Genomic DNA, 23,172 nt, shown 5'->3' on the forward strand with positions numbered 1-23,172 from the left:
AGCAGATGCCCAGGTAGAAGACGAAGTGGGGGAAGGAGAATTCTCTCAGCTCCTTCACGGACAGTGTGCGGTTTGAAGTGCTGAGGACAGCAGGGACAGAGTGCCGCTTTGGAAACGCAAGCATCTGATGCTCTGTGTGTCCTGCAAGGTGATCCCCTGGGGACAGGCCTGGGCACTCTCAGAGGACACCTGTGGCAGTAGATAGCATGGCCCAGAGGTAACAGAGGCATCACACATCACCAAAGGAGCCGGAGTGGAAGAACGTGCGGGATGTTTCTACGAGTTCTCATGAGTCAGCCAGGGACGCCTGTCCAGAATAAACAGTGAGACCTGGGGTGGGTGGAGAGGGCTCAGCTCCTGGGTCAGCAAGTAAGGGCATTATATCAGTTTCCCATTTCAGCTGCAACAAATCCCCACAAAATTAGCAGCTTAGAACAACACAGATTTAATATCTTACAGTTCTGGAGGTCGGAAGGTCTCACAGGGCTAAAATCAGGGTGTTGGCAGGGCTGTGCTTCTCTCTGGAGATGCCAAGGGAGAATCTGTTTCCTTGCCTTTTCCATCTTCTAAAGGCCGCCCACATTCCTTGGCTTGTGGCCACATCACTCAGGCCTCTGCTTCCATCATCACATCTCCTCCTTCAGCTGACACTTCTGTCTCCCTCTTATCTGGACCCTTGTGATTACACTGGGCCTACCTGGCTTATCTCCTTACCCTAAAGTCAGCTGATTAGCATCCTTTTTTTAAAAAATTAATTTATTTATTTGGCTGTGCCAGTTCTTAGTTGCCGCACCCAAGACCTTTGTTGCCGCCTGCGGGATCTTCATTGCAGCCTGCGGGATCTTTATTTGCAGCATGCGAACTCTTAGTTGCGGCATGTGGGATCTAGTTCCCTGACCAGGGATCGAACCCAGGCCCCCTGCATCTGGAACACGGAGTCTCAGCCACTGGATCACCAGGGAAGTCCCTGATTAGCATCCTTAATTCCCCTTTGCCATATGACTAACATATTCACAGTTTCTGGAGATTAGGACGTGGACATCTGGGCAGGGGGAGGGGAGGCATTATTTTGCTTACCACAGGCATAAACTGAAAAAATTGAGTTATTACTGTTCAGTGTAACCCCAAGACTACCCACAGGCTGGCAAGGCCTGGGGAAACTAGGTTATGCTTATAAATATGTTCATGAAAATAAAACAATGAAGATGGCATATCAAACAAAGCAAGTGCTGGTGCACGTTGTATGTGTACAATTGGAAATTACGTGTACTATTGCTATTCTTTTCTATGTACCATCTGTTGTTCAATATACACTTTAGAGAATTTTTCTCCCCACAGTTTTAGTAAGAAACTTACCGATTTGTTTTGCTGTGTTACAGACAGGCCATGCTAAGAGGCAGCTTTCTGTTTGTTTTGTTTTTTCTTATTTTAGTCTGATCCTTCCTTCATCCCAGTAATCAAAACCTTTCTGATTTTACAGGAACATTCCTAAGTGTTTCTCCTCCCAAATTCATAACGGATCATCTTTATCTGAAATTTTCCTAGCAGTGGGAAGCATAGATGGGTAAATCTAGGGAAAACAGAATTATCCATAAGGAACTTGCAGTTGGGAAGAGAAAAAGATGAGTTCATCCAACAACAAAAATATTGTTCTTGCTGCCAATCAGTTGTGGGGTAGCGGGAAGCACTCAGAAAGTTCTAGGGTTTTTTCCATCCTGCTTAAAACAGCCTCAGACTTAGAGGTCTGGTTTGACCCCCATCATGGACCCACCCCAAGCCATAAGCCAATTTTGTTATCTATTCCCCTTGCACTGGTCCCTTTTAACTTCTCTAGGCTTAGCTCTCCCTGTGCCCCCTCAGGCCACCTTCAAGGTCCAGACACATGGGAAGAGCCATCATTTTTGGAAAACCCCAGTGCTCTCACACCTGCTGGTTTTGGCAGCCTCTCCCTTGTTTGTCTGACTAGTCATCCTTCACGGCCCAGCTCAAAATGTCAACCGTCCTGTGCAAAACAGTGCCTCAAACTCAAAGACTGGGGAGTCTAGGCCTCTGTCTGCCAGGAGCAAGGGAGGAGAACTAGATCTAATAAGTGAGTTTTGTGGGGTTTTTTGTTTTTTGTTTTGTTTTGTTTTGGCCGCGCCGTGCAGCTGGCGGGATCTTAGTTCTCCAACCAGGGATTGAACCTGGGCCACAGCAGTGAAAGCCCCGAGTCCTAACCATTGGACCACCAGGGAATTCCCCAGTGAGTTGTTTTTTTTTTTTAATAAATTTATTTATTTATTTATTTTTGGCTGCGTTGGGTCTTCGTTGCTGCGCGTGGGCTTTCTCTAGTTGCGGCGAGCAGGGGCTACTCTTCATCGCGGTGCACGGGCTTCTCATTGCCGTGGCTTCCCTTGTTGCAGAGCACGGGCTCTAGAGCGCAGGCTCAGTAGTTGTGGCACGCGGGCTTCAGTAGTTGTGGCGCACGGGCTCTAGAGCGCAGGCTCAGTAGTTGTGGTGCAGGGGCTTAGTTGCTCCGCGGCATGTGGGGTCTTCCCGGACCAGGGCTCAAACCTGTGTCCCCTGCATTGGCAGGTGGATTCTTAACCACTGCGCCACCAGGGAAGTCCCATAAGTGAGTTTTTAAATCATCATCGACAGCCTTTACTGCTCCCATCCAACCAAGCCCTGAGATGAGTGTGTGCTGTGTGCATGGCCTCCTGTTCTCATTTCATGCTGGGACCTCACAAGGGCCTTAGGATTTGTCTTAGCATCTCCACTTTTCAACTGCGCGGAGTTTAGAGTGATTGGGAATGTGCCCTAAATGACAGAGCTGGCAAGTGCAAAGCCGGGCCTCAACGCCCTTCTGTTGATCCCCAAGCCTGAGACCTCTGCATAATCCTGCCGGCACACTAGAGGCAGAAGCCAAGGGCATGGGCGGTCCATGGAGGTGGCCTGGTATACCAGACCAGGCGTGGGAACTGGCAGGAGAGAGCCTTGGTCTAAGTCCCAGCGGGGCCACGTGCATGCTGCGGCGTCTTAGGCAGGTCGGTTGGCGCCTCTGAGCCACCCTCAGCTTCCCCGTGTCTGTCTTGTGGGCTTGTTGTGATGACCAGGTGAATGAAGCCAGGGGCACCTAGGTGCTCTTTCTCAACCAGGTATCAGAGGATTTTAATCAAGGGGCATCAGGAAAAGCTTCCCGGCGGAGGAAGCAAAACAGACACATGAACCGGCAGCCTCTGTCCTGAGGCCCTGGGGGCAGCCCCGGGCAGAGAGAGGGAAGGCACAGGAGGCCCAGCTGCACGAGCACTGGCCTTCCCAGAAGCTCCAGCTGCAAGAACGTGGGCGGGACAGTCTTTGGCTCGGCCACCTCCCGCTGCTCAGGGAATCAGCTCTGTGGCAAGGAAAAGAAAAAAGCCTCTGGGGAGAAAAATCCAGGCTTGCTAAAGTGATAAATCAGTGGGATGGGTGAGTGCTCGTTCTGGAGAAGGGTTCCTTTTATTTATTTATTTTTTGGCCACACCGTGTGGCATGTGGGATCTTAGCTCCCTGACCAGGGATCAAACCTATAGCTCCCTGTAGTGGAAGCCTGGAGTCTTAACCACTGGACCACCAGGGAAGTCCCTAGAGAAGGGTTTCTGATCAGCTCCCTTTCGTTGAGCCACCGGGTGAGCTCATTTGGTGCATAGAAAGCCAGCCGAGTAGACCTGGGGTCCGATCCATGGGAGTTCCGGGCCAGGTGGTGCTTAGTCTCTGAATTTTGGCCTCCGCTTCCTCATGTGTAACACGGGCTGGGATCTGTCTACTGCTTTGCATGGTGGAGGAGTAAATGGAATAAAGAAAATCAAAAGTATTTATAATTTGTAAAGCACATATATGAGAAGCCAGTAACAGTGGTCTTCTATGGGGTGGGGAACCAGGCGGCTGGGAGACAGGAGCAGGAAGGGGAATTTCCATGTGTGCCCTGTATACGTTTTGATGTTTTGAAACATGGGAAGGCATTCATTGTTGAAAAAATAAACTTAAAAAAAACCCAATAAAGTTAGTAAGAAAGTCAAAACCAATAAATGCAAATAATGGCCATTAACAGCAGCAGGATCGACATCATCATCATTTAAAAGGCTCTTTTGCCATAATCTTCCTAGTTTAGTCTCAGCTGGTACTAAGAAAACTAGGTCCTCAGTCTCAAATTCCTGGTCTCCCCCTGTACCACACTGCCTTCCCAGTGCATCTTCAGAATTCTCCCGCATATGCAAGGATCAGAGTCCTTGGAGAAAGTGGGTGGAGAAATTCCAACTTAACGCAATTTTTTGCCGTAGAATATTAAGCAGCCATTTAAGAAGAGTTGGAGCCCTTCCAGGTGACCTGGAGGGATTTCCAAGAGCACTGATGACAGAGAGAAGATGCAAGGAAACGGGTGATCTCATTTTCTAAAACAAAGACCAATAGAGCATGGCCATAGATAACAAACTGTATAGGCTTGTATGGGTGTGGAGGAGAAGAAGGGCACGTACCAGACTAGGAACAAGGATCACTGGCGGGGCATGTATGGAATAGGGGATGGGAGTGGAAGGGGTTGATGATTTAAAAAATTAACAATACCTTCTCATTTATGGAAATTTATATCTACCCGTGTGTATATATGAATGCATAAAGAGGTGCAAGAAAGCTGATCACCAACATTACCGGTGGTGGGCTTAGAGTGTGAGGTTTTAGGTGACTTTTCTTTGTCCAGATATTTATATGAATAGTTCTTATTATTAAACATCATCATGTTATTTATGTAATGAGAAAAAATCTAATTTCAGTGTGAAAGATAACTAGAACAAATAACTGAAACGTACCACTTTAACAGCTGGAGTTACAAATAAAGTCAGATTTCTTTTAAAATCCAAATGGAATGATTCCAAGCCTGCTTCCCACCCCACTTCCTGGTTTCCCTATTCTGGTCAATTCAGAATCCCAGAAGTGGGGTTTTGACCCCAGTGGCAGCCCTGGGGCATCCTTGCTGCCACCTACAGGGAGCAGGGCCACCAGCGCCTGCCTCTGTGTGTGGGCTGCAGGGGGGGCTGGGTGCTCGGGCGGCCACCAGGCCGTCTCCAGCGCGGCCCCCTGCCACTGCTCTCTCTTGGTCCAGCATCGCGTGGAAGTTCTCAGTGAGAGTTGAGGCACGCATCGCTGATTGCTGCCGCTGGTGCTAGGTCCCCAGGCCATTTCTCAGAATGGGAGGCTGTCTCCCTTCAGTGTCACCCTCCCTTCAGTGTCACACACTGCAGAAGCCAGCTTCCAGGGGACAGTGCTTTAGACTGTTTTAGCTCGCGCGCACGCGCGCACACACACACGCACGCACACACACACACGGTAACTCCACAGTGCCACAGGGCTCAGTGCTACTAGAACAGCCCAGCCTACTACCTGGGGATGCTCAAGATCACTGTGATAGGTTGAATGTATTATTGTTTAAAACATTTGAACGTTTCCCTTATAGAGCCCCTCCTTATGGAGGATGGCACTTTCTGCCCCATTGATGTCAGACTTGTCCATGTGACTTGCTTTAACCAATGAAATGCAGGAAGAAATGACACATGCAGTTTCCAAGCCAAAGTACTCTTGCCTGGTCCCATCATCTTCCTTTATTCCTCTGCTGCAGAAATGGCAACGTCCCTGATGGGGACTGCTCCTTCAGCCGGGATCCCAGGACCATGGCCAAGAATGGCCAGCATATGCATGAGTACACAACAAATTTCTGTTGTAAGCCACTGCAATTTGGGTTATTTTGTTACCACAGCATAACCTGACTCAAGTTGACTAATACAATTGCACGGCTAGGAAGAGTTAGGCTGGGATTTAAACCTGTGCCAGTCAGAGCCCAGATGGGAGACAGAAGCCACGTGGGCTGCTATAACAAAATGCCGTAGAATGGGTGGTTTAAACAACGAATATTTATTTCTTACAGTTCGGGAGGCTGGGAAGGCCAAGATCAAGGTGCTGACAGATTCCATGTCTCCTGAGGGCTTGTTTCCTGGCAGAAGGGGTTAGGGAGCTCTGTGGGGTCTCTTTTATAAGGGTACTAATCCCACAGATGAGGACTCAACCCTTATGACCTAATCATCTTCCAAAGACGCCACCTCCTAATACCATCACATTGGAAATTAGGATTTCAATATATGAATTTGAAGGGAGAGGGAACACTTTTAATCCATAACAATACCTCAGACATGTGAAGAGTACATTTAACACAAAGAATTGATAACTAGGTAATTGAAAAAGTAAAAAGAAAAACTAAGGAATTACGGAGTAGCAATTGCAGGAAGCAACTACAAGAGTGGAAATCTAGAGTGGAGGGAAGAAAAGGAAGATGCCGTAATTATTAAAACTTAAAACTCAGGGGGGGGCTTCCCTGGTGGCGCAGTGGTTGAGAATCTGCCTGCCAATGCAGGGAACACGGGTTCGAGCCCTGGTCTGGGAAGATCCCACATGCCGCGGAGCGGCTGGGCCCGTGAGCCACAATTACTGAGCCTGCGCGTCTGGAGCCTGTGCTCCACAACAAGAGAGGCCGTGATAGTGAGAGGCCCGCGCACCGCGATGAAGAGTGGCCCCCGCTTGCCACGACTGGGGAAAGCCCTCGCACAGAAACGAAGACCCAACACAGCCATAAATAAATAAATAAAAATATTTAAAAAAAAAAAAAAAAAAACAACTCAGGGGGATTTCCCTGGTGGTCCAGTGGTTAGGACTTGACACGTTCACTGCCGAGGGCACGAGTTCAATCCCTGGTCAGGGAACTGAGACCCTGAAAGCCACGTGGCATGGCCAAAAACAAAAACAAAAACAAACAAAAAAACCCAAAACTTAAAAACTCAGAAGAGGGACCCCGTGGAGCTGCAACACAGATCTCTGAGCAGGGGGTGCCAGCCAGCTGGCGCTGACATGTCTGAGGTGGACACAACAAAGCCGGACCTGCGAGTGTTGGAAAACTGCAGCCGGGATTCAGGGGCTGCTACAGGAGGAACAGCCACTGTGCGGGTGCAGGTGGGGGTGGGCTGCAGAAGCAAGGCTGGGTGACTCACAGGGTCAGGAGGCAGGCAGGAAAGAGCAAGTCCTTTCTCACTAGCGCCCCCTATGGACAGGACTTATCATCGGCAGAACCAACTGACAAAGCAGAAATGAGGTTTGCAGGCTCCCAGCCTGAGCATCATAAAGAAGAGTGGAGAAGCATGGGTTTGGAGCTGAAAGACACAGCACAATACCATGAAACCGAAGCATAAGCACTCTTTAAAAATTAAAAAAAAAATTAAATACAATTTTAAAGGTTACTTTCCATTTACAGTTATTACAAAATATTGGCTATATTCCCCGTGTTGTACAGTACATCCTTGAGCCTACCTTACAACTAATAGTTTGTACCTCCCACTTTCCCACCCCTAGATTGCACCCCCCTCCCCACTGGTAGCCACTAGTTTGGTCGCAGCACCAGCACTCTTCATGCCCCTCAAGGAGAAGCGATTTTCCAAAGGCTCAGAGCTTTCACGAGATACTACCATGTCGATCCTTAGGCAGTTTACCCAGAGCAGAGGGAAGGGAATGATCTTTCTGCCTATTGTACAGACTGGGAAGCAGGAATGGCCAGCCATAGGCCCTGGACCCCCAGTATTTTCCTCTGTGTTCCATCAGCAGATGCAGTTTCACCCCCTGGAGATCCAGGGGAGAGTGCCTTGCTCTAAGCCCCATGCTTTAGAGGACATTTCACAGATACAGTTACTAAAGCACATGTGGGTGCCTCTGTCACTTGAGACCTGCTGCTCAGTGCCATCAATATGTGCTCTCATAACTGACTCCGTTTAGGCCTCAGGGAACTATGTCTTCAGATTTCCTGGCCTATGTCCTCAAATCAAAAGGCAACTGAGTCCAAATACTCTGAATGTTTATGGATGCACTGCTGCTGATATTGGACACGGCTACTGCTCTGGAGTGTGGGGAGGATCTGAGTGTGAAACTGCCTAGATAAAAGATGAATGAATTCACGTTTAAGAGGCTTATTCTCTTGCTGTGCACAAGCTTTTTAGCTTGATGTAGGCCCACTTGTTGATTTTTGCTTTTGGTGTTTGTGCTTTTGGTGTCATAGCCGGAAAATTATTGCCAAGACCAATAATGTCAAGGAGCTTTCCCCCTGTTTTCTTCTTGGAGTTTTATGGTTTCAGATTTTATGTTTAAGTCTTTAATCCATTTCAAGTTAATTTTTGGGTGGTGGTAGCGGCCCGTTTTCATTTTTCTGCATGTGGTTATACAGTTTTCTCAGCACCATTTATTGAAGAGACTATCCTTTCCCCATTGAGTATTCTTGGCTCCCTTGTCAGATATCAGTTGACCTTATATGCAGGGGTTTATTTCTTGGCTCTCTGTTTTGTTCCATTGGTCTATGTGTCTGTTTTTATGCTAGTACTATACTGTTTTAATTTAAAAAGCTTCATAATATAGTTTGAAATCAGGAAGTATGATGCCTCTGGCTTTGTTGTTCGTTCTCAGGTCTGCTTTGACTATCAACAGGCAGGACTACATCAAACTAAAATGCTTCTGCACAACGAAATAAACTATCAACAAATGAAAAAATCGACAGAATGGGAGAAAACATTTGCAAAACATGTATCAGATAAGGGGTTAATATCTAAAACATAAAAAATAAATTCATACAACTTAATAACAAAAGACAAACAAATAAAAACAATCCAATGAAAAAAATGGGCAGAAAATAGAATAGACATTTTTCCAAAGAAGATATACAAATGGCCAAGAGGTACATGAAAAGGTGTTCAACATCAGTAATCATCAGGGAAATGCAAATCAAAACCACAATGAGCTATCACCTCACACCTGTTAGAATGGTTGTTCTCAAAAAAGACAACAGATAACAGGTGTTGGCAAGGATATAGAGAAAAAGAAAACCTTGTTGGCTGTTGGTGGGAATGTAAATTGGTATAGCCACAATGGAAAACAGTATGGAGGTTCCTCAAAAAATTAAAAATAGAGCTACCATGTGACCCAGCAATCCCAATTCTGGATATATATTCAAAGGAAATGAAAACAGGATATCAACAAGTTAGCTGCTCTTTCATGTTTATTGCAGCATATTCACAATAGCCAAGATGTAGAAACAACCTAAGTGTTCACCAGTGGATGAATGGATAAAGATGATGTGGTACATATATACAATGGAACATTATTCAGCCATGAGAAAGAAGGACATTCTGCCATTTTTGACAACATGAATGCATCTTGAGGGCATTATGCTAAGTCAGAGATAAGTCAGACAAAGACAAATACTGTATGATTTAACTTATATGTGAAGCCTAAAAAAGCTGAACTCAAAGAAACAGGGAGCAGAACGGTGGTTACCAGAAGCTGGGAGTGGGAGGGGGGAATTGGAGAGATGTTGGATCACTCTGATTCTGTTTTGAGAATAGATTAAGCAAAAGAGGGCAAAGGTAGAGATAAGGTAGTATCAGGGAGACTAGATGAGAGGCTATTTAATAATTCAAGTGAGAGATGATGGAGGCCTGGACCAAGGTGATAGTACTGGAGGGGGAGAGTGGTTGAATTCTTGATATCTTGTGAAGGTGGAGCCAACAGCAGTTCTGATGGATGAATGTGGAGTGTGAGAGGAAGGGAGGCATCAAGGTTGACTCCAGGATTTTTAGCTTGAGCAGTTGAAGGATGGGGTTCCTGTCAACCGAATTGGGAAAATCTGTGGGTGGAGCAGACTGGAAGAAGAGCAGTTCATTTTCGTCATGTTGAATTTGAGAAGTCTATTAGATGCCCAAGGAGAGATGTCAAAAGGTTTGAAGAGGAATCTGGACTGAAGATAAACATGTGGGAATCATTAGCTTAGAGATAAAATTGAAAATAAGATCACCAAGGAGTGAGTGTAGATAGAGGAAAGGAAAAGAAAAAGTACTAGGCCCTGAGGCCATTCCAAGGCAGGGGGGTGGGGGGTGGGGGTGGACAGAACCAAGAGAAACTAAGGAGATACTGGGGAGGTAGGAGGTGGAAAATGAGAGACAGATGGCCCAAAAGCCAAGTAAAAAATATCAAGGAGGAGGAATAAATAACTATGTCCAATGCCACTGATAGGTTAAATAACAGAAGGAATGATATTGACCACTGAAATTTGCAACATGGAAGATGTTAGTGATAAGAATGTTTTTTGCTGGGGCAACTGGAGAGGAAGTCTAACTAGGGTTGGTTTAAGAGAGAATGGGAGGAGAGAAATGGAAGACAGCAAGTATGGATGACTCTTGCAAGGAGCTTTGCCTGTGAAGGGGGAGCAAAGAGGAAGGGAGACGGGGAAATTTTTTTTTCAAAGATGGAAGAAGAGCAGCATGTTTTTATGCTGATGGGAGTGTGCCAGTGGAGAGTGAAAAACTGATCCTGTAGGAGAGAGAGGGCAAGAATTGCTAGAGTGATGTTCTTTTGGTGCACGAAGGGAGAGACTGCACCTCAGTCATTCATCACCCGTGATCCTCAGAGTTGGAAGGCTGGATTGTTTGCATTTATTCAGTGTCATGGGGCCAGATGGCATCCGAGTGCTGGGGCTATGCATCTATTTCGGATATCTCCACCCTGGTAGGAAGGAGTCTGGGAACTTTGAAAGACAGCTTGGAGAAGGAAAAGACATGCATCATTTTCCGTAGTACTTAAGCACCTGGACACACCATCCTTAGCTCCTGAGGCACCTCTGTGCTGAGTTTGCCAAGCTCTTGGCTCACAATTCATGGGATTCTCTCTTATTCCCAGTAAGCAACATCACTGGGACCCCATGTTTCATGGACTACCTCTAATCACTGGTGTTGTCTCTCTGTTGTCATCACGAGAGGATGACTTAACCATGAAAAAGAGTAAGGTGCCAAGAAGGTAGGAGGAGGACCTTGAGAGAAGGGTGTGGAGACCCAGGGAAGTGAGTTTCCTGAAGAATGGGGTGATTAACATGAGACTCTCAGAGAGGTCAAGGGAGACGAGGACTGGAAAGCGCCCACTGGGATTGGCAGAAGGAGGCTATTGACTTTGTCAAAGCAGAGGAGAGGAGAGGTCAGGAGGAAACCAGGTTGCTGTGGGTTGAGGGTGTGTGGGAGGTGAGGAAGTAGAGACAGGGTGTGAGGGATATTTGTTCAATTTATTTGGCTGTGAAGTGAAAGAAAGAGATGTGATGAAAACTCAAGGGCAAGGCAGGGTGAAGGGAAAGTCATTTCAATATGGGAGATTTTTGAACCCAGAGAAGGGACCCAGCGAAGAAATAATTGAAGATCAGAGGCAGAAAAAGAGGGAAGCCCGTGGGACAGAGTTTTGAAGGAGATGGAAGGGGTTCAGAGCACAGGTAAAGGGAAAGAAAGAAGATAAGCAAAAATACAGAGATACTTTGAGATGGAGAGAATCAGGCATTCCCTGGGTAGAGAAGGAGACAACGTTCTGTAGGATGAGCGGCTTTGGGAAAAGTCTGGGGTGTGAGAAGAGGAAAAACTTTTTTTTTTTTTTGGCTGCACCACACAGCATGCAGGATCCTAGTTCCCCAACCAGGAATCGAACCCGGGGCCCCTGCGGTGGAAGTGCAGAGTCTTAACCACTGGACCGCCAGGGAAGTCCCGGCAAAACATTTTTGAAAGGCTCGAGCCGCAAAGATGCAAGGGCTCGATAAAAGAATTTTGTAGCAGCATCATGGGCCCACTGACTCTGTCAGTGTAAGTTTAGAGCCCAGTGAAGTTCCCTGCTCCTCCAGAAAGGAAGCATGTAGGTGTGGAGAAGGACAGGGGGTGGTAACAAAGGATCCCTGGAGTAGGATTAATCAAAACCATAAATAAGGAATTGTCACGTATTATGTATGTTTTTTTACCCACCCAGAGATAGCCCCTAAGAATTCGGCTTACCGTCTTCCTCTCTCTGACCTGCTGAGATGTGGTGGGATGACAGAAACTCAGCTTCCTCTTTCCATCAAAGAAAAAACTGGGGAATCAGAGAGGAACTATTTAGAATAGTTCCAGATATCCCAGTCAGATAAAAAATTCAGCTAATGTGGGGCTCTTTGTAATAAAAGTAGGCCAAGGAAGTTCCTCTGAGCACAGTAATGCCAGGGCTATAGTGTTACGAGGAAAAGGGTTAATATTTTCTTAATAGAAGAAATATATATTCATCCTATGAGATGAAACTGTTCCCTTTGGAAGAAGGTTAATGGTTTCATTGGAGGGGTGTTGCCCTCGGGTAATTCAGAAGGAACTAGTGAAAGCTTTCTCTGTTGGGGACTTCAAACTATAATTAGAGCATTCCAAATCTCCCCACCCCCTTCCTCATCCCCACCGACAGGACTGATTCAGAAAACAGGTAGAGGAGCATTTCTGGCAACAACTGGTGAAACTGGGGTTCCAGAGTTTGCAAGATGCAAGAACTAAGAGTCAGAACTCTACCGCGTGAGGATGATGGAATTCCGCAAGTCAGGGAGGTGAGGGGACGCTGGACTGAGGGGGTGGCTTAAGGAAACCGTGTGGGAGGAATTAGACAATGAGAGACGGAGGAGTCGGAGAAAGATGGGGACTGAGTGTGTGTTTATGTGGATGGCGGGGCAGTTTCCTGGGCCTGAGACCTGGGCAGTCTCACAAGGCCTCTTGCTCAGAAGGCCCCTGTCCTAATCTCTGATGTCACCTTCTTGAAATGCTTAATATTTTTTGAACAAGGGGCCTCACATTTTCATTTTGCGCTACCACCTGCAAATGATGTAGCTGATCCTGTGGGAAGGTTTCTAAGAATCCAAACAGGTTGGTTAGTTAAGTCATCACTACTGTTTTGGGTGGATGTTTGACACTTTAGTAACAAAGCCCATTGTACACCACCAGGCAGAAAGCACCAAACAGCAGCCAACATCACCTCTAAGACGAGAGACCCTTAGCCTGACTTTCCTGATACCCTCCCTCAGTATAGAAGGGGACAATGCTTTCTGCCTACCTGACATCCCCATCAAGACATAGAATAGAATGGCCCAGCTACACCCTGGTAACCGAAGTAACACCCTCATGCTTAGTCCCCAGGGGATGGCATTGTGTACCTCTTGGTTCCTTTGAAGTAATTCCTTTAGTTTCTCTCACTGCTGTGTCCTTCATTCAACAACCACTTATTGTTAGTTACTGTGTAACCGAGTGTTCCATCTCCAATCCATCCAGCAAGAGTTTAGCATGCCCCAGCCACCGTTCAAACTAAAGAAGCCCAACAGACAAAGACCTGGAAAGAAGAGGAAGGAAGGAGAGGCCGTACAGAGTGTTTCACGCTCCATTTCCCCACCCACTTTTCAATTCAAAGTCAAAATCCCCTCTTCTTGTGTGCCAACTTCACTGTAGCAATTTATTCTGCAGTGTGAATTTAAAACCTTATCATAAATTTCCACATTGGAATCTGCAGTGGACTGTGCCCTTCCTAGGCACTGGTGGAGGCTGGAAGTACAGAATAATGCAGTTGAGCTGATCACTTGACATAGCCAAGGACAGAAGGAATCGTTGTGTGAATATCCATTTCCAATACATTCTCAATGCAAAAAATTAGAATGATATAAAATAGAAAAAAATGCAATTCCCTCTTTGACATTACATCTTCGTACCTTCCTTTCTCCTCAACCTGCATCAATAGTTTTGTGTACATTCTCCTCATCCTCTTTGTTTACATGTAAAGTCATATGTATGGATATGTATCTTGCATATACTTTTTTTATGTATAAAATTTTTTTCTATTTTAGCCATTTAACTGTAACCAGTATACAGTTCACTGGCATTAAGTACATTTATATTGTTGTGCAGCCATCACCACCATCCATCTCCAGAACCCTTGTCATCTTGCAAAGCTGGAACTATAGATCCTTTAAACAAGAACTCCCCATTCCTCCCTCCCACTAGCTCCTGGTAACCACTGTTCTATTTTCTGTATCTATCTGTGATTGTGGCTACTCTGAGTACCTCATATGTCTCAGTCCATTTGGGCTACTCTAACAAAATACCATAGATTGAGAAGGTTATAAACAACAGAAATTTATCTCTCACAGTTCTGGAGGCTGGAAGTCCAAGATCAAGATGCCAGCAGATTAGGTGTCTGGTGAGAGCTGCTTCCTCGTTCATAGATGGCTGTCTTTTTGCTGTGCCCTCAATGGTGGAAGGGGCAAGGGAACTTTCTGGGGTCTCTTTTATAAGAGCACTAATCCCATTCGTGAGGGTTCCACCCTCATGACCTAATTATCTCCCAAAGGCCCCATCTCCAACACCATCACATTGGGGGTCAGGTTTCAACATGAAAATTTAGCGGAGACACGAACATTCAGTCCATAGCATCATATAAGTAGAAGCATTATATTTGTCTTTTGTGATGGCCTTATTTCACTTAGCATAATGTCCTCAAGGTTTATCCATGTTGCAGCATATGTCAGGATTTCTTTCCTTTTTAAGATTGAATAATATTCCATTGTATGTATATACTACATTTTGCCTATCCGTTCACATTATAAGTTTTTAAATTAAAAAAATTAATGGGATAATAGTGCACATAATGTTCTGAATCTTTTTTACTTAATGACACCTATTTTCATTATAGCTTATGTAGATCTATGCACTTCTTTTTTAATGGTAGTCTATTACATTGTGCAGATGTGTCATAGTTTAATCATTCTATTTTTTGCTAGATATTTAGGTGGTATACAGTGAATATTATCAATAATCCTACTATGAGTGTTCTTGTTCATATATATTATGCCCATGGGCAGATGTTTTGTCAGGGAAGATGCTTCAAAGAGGAATTTCCAGATTCCAGGTTATGCTTTTTCTTGCAACTGCCAAGTTGCAATTCAAAAAATCTTCACCAGTTTCTTCTCCCACCAACAATGTGTGAACGTGCTCCCTTCCCCAAATCTTTGCCAATATTTGATATTGATCTTTCATTATTCTTTTAATATTCATTTTGCTAGTTACTAGTAAAGTGGAACGTCTTTTAATTCTTTTGTTGGCTGCTTGAATTCTATGAATTGTCTATACATATACTCAACACATTTTTCTTACTTTATCCTAAAAACTGCAACCCTATGAAGGAGGTACTATTATTATCCCTATTATACAGCTAAAGAACTGAATATCCAATAGCCAGAGAATGATAAAGTAACTTCCACTTGACACTAAAACATAGTGGGAAGAGCTCAGCCTCTGGAATCAGAATGCCACTTCTTGGCTGTGCTACCCCAGACAAATTATTTAACTTCTCTGTGTTACAGTGTCCTCATCTGTAGAATGGAAATACTAATAGTATCTATCTTATAAGGTTATTGTGAGGATAAAATGAGACAATCCTTGATAATGTTTGAATCATATAATATAGTGGCAGAGACCCTCAATATATGCCAGCTATTATTAATATTATAGAAAAATATGTAGATCTGGAGTAACCAGGAAAACATTTATGACACAATGGAAAATGCAAAAAAAAAACAAAGCAAAACACCCCACTAAATAGTATATATTCTATGATTGCAATTTTGTGAAAACTACTTATGCTCATGGAAAAAGACTTGAAGGAAGTATGCATATGTGAAAAGAATTTCTTTGTTAGGGTGATGGGATTGTGGTAGCTTTTCAAATATCATTTTATAATCAACAAAAAAGGAGGAGAAGAAAGGAAAGGAAGTAAACTCTGACTATGGGCTTTGTCCCTGAAGATGTGAAGGCGGTTCACAGCACCCCCAGACCAGTGCCTCGCCTCTAAAGAATATGGCTCTGATGTGCCTGAGCCATGCTAGGCTAGCTTGCCATGCTCTTATCTCTCCAAAGGCTGCCGGATGGCTTTGTCTCTCTGAATTATAAACAACAGCACTTTGTCTCCTTGGTCATTCATTCATCCATTCACTTAATAGGTATTTATGGAGAGCTTCCTATGTGCTAGACACCATTCTGGGCACTGGATATACGATGGTGAACAAGACAGGGAAGGTCTTGGATCCCAGTTTATAATGAGGAATTGAAGACAATAAAGCAACAAATATATAAACAAGAAACAACCAGATAGTAATAAGTGCTATGCAGAGAATTAAAATTCAGGGCTGTGATAGTGGCTGACTGTGGTTCCTTTAGACTGGTGGTCAAGGAAGCCTTCTCTGAGGAGGTAGCTCTTCAGCTGATGGCAAGAAGGTACCAACCTGGGAAGCTCGGGGAAGAATATTCTGAAGAGTGGGCAGCATGTTCAAACACTCTTGGGCAGAAGCCCATTTGGTGGGTGTGAGATATGAAGGAAGGCTAGTGTGGCTGGAGTGTGGTGGGTGAGGGTGAAAGCAGCATGAGATAAAGTCAGATCAGGCAGGGCTCTGTGAGGGAGGACAAGGATTTTGGAATTTATTCAAAGCGAGATGGAAAATCACTGGAAGGTGATTAAGTAAGAAAGTGACTTGATCAGATTTATGTTTTTAGAAAGATCCTCTGGCTGCTGTGTGGCAAATGGACTGCAGGAAGATTGGAAGCAGGAACATCAGTTCCAAGGGTATTACAGTGATCCAGGCAAGAGATGCTCAGGGATTTGGTTAGGGTGTTGGCAGTGGAGAAGGAGAGGAGTGGATGTTGGGGTATCCTATGGAGGTAGAGGCCATAGGACTTGCTGAACGATTGGGCATGGGCTGTAGGAGAACAGAGGAATCGAAGATATTTCCTAGATTTTTGGCTTGGGTAACTTGGTGCTGTTTACTTTGATAAGGAAAATTGGAGGAGAAGCAAATTTTTCAGGGGAAAATTACTAACCCTATTAGCTGTCTAAGTAGAAATGTCAAACAGAGAGTTGATTGTGTGAGTTTGGACTTGCAGAGAGAAGTCAGGACAAGAATTGCAGGTTTGGAAACCTCCATATGTGGATGGTATTTTAATCAGGAGATTGGTGGCATCACCCAGGCAGAGTGTAGATGGAGAAGAGAAGAACCCAGGATTGAGTCCTGGGTCCTTTAAAGCGGGGAGATTAAGCAGAAAACAGAGAATCAGAAAAGGAGACTGAAGAGGAACAGCCAGTGAGGCAGGAGGAACATCAGCAGGTGAGGGTTCATAGCAGCCAAGAGAAGACAGTGTTTCAGGGAGGACACGGGCCAGCTCAAACATCAAGTACAATGAGGACTCAAGTCACCATTGGATTTGGCAACAAGGAGATCATTGAACCTCACTGCAGACATTGTGAGCATGGGAGGCATGCCAGTTTGGGAGCCAGATAGGGTTTGGTTTGGACTGTAGTTCCACCACTTACCAGCTGGGTGACCTTGGACAGGTCACGTAACCTGTCTATAAATTTAGATAATGACATTCACCGTGTAGGATTGTTGTAAGTGTAAGTGAGATAAACTATATGAAATTGCATAGCAGTTAATAGGCACTCAATACATATTGATTCCCATTTTTTAGGCAGCTGTGGAAAGGCAGGGAACTTGGGACGGCCCCAGGGAAGAGGTCTTGGTGTCCTCAGGTTCTGTTTTCGAAGCCTCATCAGTGCTTGTTTTCAAAGAAAAGAAAAGGGTTATTGATCCAGAGGCCTGAGAGTTGAGGCAGCTAACTCTGTCCAAGAAGGCAATGAGGGCAGGTTTTTGGGCCCCATGTTTGGCCTCAGGCATCCTTACTAATAAACTCCTAGGTCATAAGGTTTCCTACTAGCTGGTCACTATCCTCACTCCTATTAGGTACTGAGCTGAGCAGGACAGATTGAGGCTGAAGGTGACTGTGTCTAAATCCTTGAACAGTGTGTTCTGAGCAAACTTGGCACTTAGGGTAATGTTCCCGTGACTTGGATGAGTTTCCAGGACTCGTGAGAAGTCCCAGACCCTGTGGTAAGAAGACCATGGTTCCCCCAGTCTTTGCATGGAGAAAAGTGGATCAAACAGAGCAGGGGAGGCCATTTCAGAGTCACATTTGTGCTCTCTTCCTGTAGAAATGTAGCTGGGACATGGGGTAGAAGGAGGTCAAAACAAGGGGTCCCTGTCCGTGGGGCTGTGAGCAGGTGTTGGATTTAGTCCTCATCCCAAATGGTCAGGTCTGGAGACATCCAGTTCTCAGTCCCCCAGGAGTTACTGGAAATGCCAGGGGTTAAGTGGGGAAACTGCTGAGAGAGATAAATGAGACTGAGCGCCTGGGACAGGGAGGGCAGGTACGGGACGCATGTGGCCACCTCGACCCCCTCGGTGCAGGGCAGACCCAGCTATCCATCACAGCTCGTTTCCACTCATCCTAGACTCAGTCTCTGAGCCTAACCCAAACCATCCTCAACACAGAGCTCCATGCAGCCACTAGCAATAATTTAGCCTTGGCTTTCAAGACAGACTTTGTAAATTTTTTTTTTTTTTTTTTGGCTAGGCCAGTTTTACTAATCCCTCTAACTAGTACTCAAATAACCTTTTACAGCCTGAGCAGAGGAGTGCTCTGCAACATTTTAATAGTATCATGTAGCACTTGGCCATCATCTTCAATCCTCCATTACATGAAACTTATTTTAAGAGGTGATGGGGGTTTGGAATGGAACTTTCATGGACCTCTAGAGCAGTTCTTTGCAAACTTTATCATCTTGGTAAAGGCAGAGTCTGATTTAGCTAGTCGAGGGTGGGACCTGAGAGTGTGCATTACTGACAAGCTTCCAGGTGCTCCTGATGCAGCTGAGCTGCAGTCCACACTTTGAGTCGCAAGGGAATAGACCACGTTAGGCGTTGACTCACGAGACAGGAGAGGAAAATTTCAGACAAACAGGAACCTAATAGGGCTCACAGTGTTCTAGAGACAAGTTGGCAAGATCCTGCAGCCACCTGGACAAGCAATCCAGGATGATGTAACTCTGCCATGGAGACTCATGTTATGAAATAGGGGAGTAGCTTGAAGAGAATTTACACTCCCAACTCCCATTGCCTTGTGTGCAAGTTGCTGTTCATGGGCAGGACAGGGTGATGGCTCCTGGGCCCCTTGCCTTGTCACTTGGGAAGAGAGGCAGTGAGTGGGCTGCCAGAAGACTTCTTGGAGTTTGCTGGCATGAGGACAGGATAAGAAGCAAACCACAGTATCCCAGGAGCAGAGATAGAGCCAGTGGGCTGCGCCCTTTACACTGGCAGCTCCAGCTTTCTCAGTCCCGTTGGTAGTCCTGGAACTGCAACCAACCAACCAACCAGAGATAACCTCTGTAACCCACTGCTTTGCCTTCTCACTCAGTTTCTGCAGAACCTGTCTGTTCAAGCAGCCTTCCTGCCGGCGGGGAGAAGTTGAGTGAAAGATGGTTTGTTTGCTGGCTCTTTCCATGTACATTTCCTACTGGGCACAACTCTGGCTAGATTCAAAGCATATTTAGATACGTGCCTGAAGGCTAAAGTTGTACCTGGTTACTAAAGGGGGCAGACAAGAACGTGGGGGAATAGCTACCACCACCCAACACGGACCTCCTTGATAACCTGCATCCCAGGAGACCAATATGGAGGCAGCACAGTGTGATGGAAAGGGAGTTTGGATTCGAATCTCAGCTCCTCACGTAACACCTCTGTGACTTTAGACACGTTACTTGATTTGTCTGAACCTTGTTTTCCTCATTAGCCAAATATGATCTCCTTGCAGGGCTAAAATGGCAAAATTAAATGAGGCAATCGTTGTACAAGAGCTGAAGGCAAGACCTGACTTATTCCCAGCACTCACCTACAGAGGCCTCCTTTCTGGCGCCACCTGGCACTTTCCCTCTTATGACGCAGTCCCTGCTGCCCATGAAGATCTGGGCAAGGGAGCTGCTGACCCCACCCAACCTCTGCTGGACCACCTGCCTCTTCCATCCCCGGCAGCACCCCACCCAGATAGAGTCAGCTAACAGGAAGCACAGGTTTCTCCTCGACCGTAAAATGAAAATAGTAAGATCCACCTCCAGGCTGTGAGGGTTTAGTGAACCACTGGATTTGGAAATATCTAGTATGACCATACATCACGGTGTGTCCCAAACCATTTCAGTTTATAGCTGATGTCCAAGTGTCCACTCTCAAGGGCTCCACTTTGGATGATAAAGTGTAAACACATAAATTGTAAGGGGCTGTGCAAATCCTAGGCAGGTATGTTTATTTGTGGTTGGAAGCTGACTATAAATGTTGCTGGAAACACAAGAGTTGCAATGGTTTTCTCTTCGCCTTCCATATTTTTTTAATTAATTTTTTTTTTTTTTTGGCCGTACTGCGCGGCGGGCGGGATCTTGGTTCCCTGACCAGGGATGGAACTGCGCCTCCTGCAGTAGAAGCATGGAATCTTAATCACTGGACCACCAGGGAATTCCCCTTCACCTTTCATATTTGACTAGGCCCTTTTTCCTACCCTTGTCTTTTTGGGGACCAGAGGAAATCCGGGGAGCTTTGATGATTGGAGGGAGCCTTGGGATCTGGAAAAGCCCCCTGACTGGAAGAATACCCTCCCGGGATCCCCTCCACCCATGTCCACCATCAGCTACCCTGCTCCCTTCCAACCCTGCCAACCCCCAGGCCACTGACTCACTCCCATCCAGGCCTAGACCTGTGCTCACACAGTGTGTGGAGAACCTACTGCCCCTCGCCTGTGAGGATGGCAGACTTCCCTGAGAATGTGAAGCCCACGTGGGCCTCTGGAATTGCTCAGGCCTCTCTCTTCCTTCTCCCTGTCTCCTTCTCCTCTTTCTTGCCTCTTATGGAAGCTATACTGAGATTAAGCAATGCTCAGGAATAACTGGGTCATGTCAGCTGTGTGTGGGGAGGAGGAGACAATGGGACCGCGCAGGTCACTGTGTATCAGACAGCAGCCGACGCATCCTTAACCAAGCAGGAAAATCGGGAACTTCCGTTTGCTGACTGCTCAACTACCCATCACTTACTGCATCAAGCTCAGCTCCACTCGGAAAGCCAGGTAGCCTTCACTACTACGTCCCCCCATACCCCAGTCTTCAGCCACATGGAACTTTTCAGTGTCCCCTGGACATGTGAACTCTTCAGGCCTCTGTGCGTTGACCCACGCTCTTCCTTTTCCTCGCAGTGAAAGGAACTCTCCCTCTTTATTGCTCTGAAAACTCTCTACATCTGCTTCTCTGAGAAGGTTTCTCCAGGCAGAGTTAGTTTCTTTCTCCTCTCTCCTCCCAAAGCACAGCACTTGCATTGCCAACCCATCTTTATATTTTCAGAGCCCATCACAGTACTGGGTTCATGTGAGCTGCTTAGTAAATGCATGTCAAATGGATGAATGAATGAATGAATGATTAATGGTAAGAGGGTTGGCTGTGGGGTCAAGATACCTTGACTGGTGCCAGCGACCATTGTGTGATCTTGACCAAGTCACTTAACCTTTCCTAACCTCAGATGCCTCACCAATAAGATGGTAATAATTACACCCACATTACCTACCTTGTAGGGCTGCAGTGAGGACCCAATGACATAATTTATGGGAAAGCACCTTATAAGCTAAAAAGGGAGATACATGCACCCCAATACCACGAAGTTTACTAGACCGATTGGGTTTCAAAACCCTCACTCCTGAGCGAGGTGAATACTGGAAAAAGAGGCTCTCTGAACTCTCCAAGAAACTGTCAGCAGAAGCAGCTTTCAGTGCAAGCACAAAGACAGATGTATGTGCTTATATGGAAATGTGTTTTTAACAAATATAACATGAGAATGGAATTCTTTTTCCCCCCACATCAAGCCTTGATAGCTAATTAATTCCACCTGGAGGAGGGAGCCAGGCATTGGGCGAAGAGAAGTCCTCCTTCCATGTTTGGGAAAGAATCTACGGTAGCTATTTCATGGGCATCTGGAGAAAGGCAACGGATAAACCAAGTCATTGGTTTTGAAGGATCTCAAAGATTGCTTAGTCTGACCTCATCATTTATAGGCAACCCAGAAAGGGAACATGTTTAGCTCGGGAAACTGAGAAATGGCAGAACTGGGCATGACCTCCTCTCTTTCCGCTGCTCTTTCTCCTGCATAGCCAATTTTTCTGATCCCAGACTATGATGGCATTTCTTAGCTAGAGTCTGTTGATAGTTGTTAGAACAACCTGTGGACAAATTAATTATCCAAGGAAATACTCTCTATAGCAGGCTTTATTCTCCTCTCAGCAAATACCGTGCCCAAATGAGTGCTTTCAAGCTGATGACCCTTGGCACCTTCTTGCCTTCATAATAATTGCCTTATAAATTAATTCCTTATAAATTGCCTTGGACGCACTGAGTGCCTGGGTAGACACTGAGCGCTGTGCTGAACTTTGCAACAATGAGACTCAATGTCTAAACCTGCAATGAAGGACGCTGCAGACTGGTCCCCAGGGGACCTGGATTCTGACTCGTTGATCCTGCCACCAACCAGCTGTGGCACCTTGACGGGGCATTTCCATCCTCTGAACCTCAGTTTTCAAATCTGTGAAATAAAGTTGAACTCCTTCCCGATTTCAGGGCTATGACATGAACTGGGATTCTGGATGCCCACCTGACAAGAACAAGAGGATGTTGCCCCCAGATTTATTTTCTTAACTCAGATGCCACTCCTAACTCAGACTCAGGCACACGGTGGGGTAGGGGCAGGGACTGCATCTCTTACAATATTTGAGCAGTATTTTAGGCACGATAGCAGCTTCAGCTGGGAGCCGATTTAAGGAAGCCATTGTGTGTTCACCTCTTCTCTGTCATAACCTCCAGGATGCTGAGGGATAAAAACCCTTGGCCTTAACCTCAGTCACCATTTTTGTTTGTTTTTTTAATGTTATTCCATCATTAATTCTTTCCCATTTGCCTGATGTTCTTGACTTCGTTGCTACCTTTTCCCCTGGCCATTCATCAACACCTGTGGTTTCAAATACCACCTAGATGCTGAGGCTTCTCAAACTATTCTCCTGGTCCAGGGAAGAACAATGTACTCTTGCCCTTGGGCATCACCTCTAAGCTTTAGACATAAATTCAACATCTCCTGAGTGTCCCACAGTCCTATCACATTCAGCATCTCCTCCCTGCCCCCTGACTCTTGCTTCTCTCCCAGTCTTCCTCATCCCGATAACGCTGCCACATTCAACCACTTGACCAAACAGAACACTGGAAATCATCCTCTTTTTTTGAGGATGGCATGCGGGGTCTTAGTTCCCCGACCAGGGATTGAACCTGCGCCCCCTGCAGTGGAAGCGCAGTCTTAACCACTGGACTGCCAGGGAA

This window comes from Balaenoptera ricei, chromosome 6 (genome assembly GCF_028023285.1).
Source record: "Balaenoptera ricei isolate mBalRic1 chromosome 6, mBalRic1.hap2, whole genome shotgun sequence".
NCBI lineage: Eukaryota > Metazoa > Chordata > Mammalia > Artiodactyla > Balaenopteridae > Balaenoptera > Balaenoptera ricei.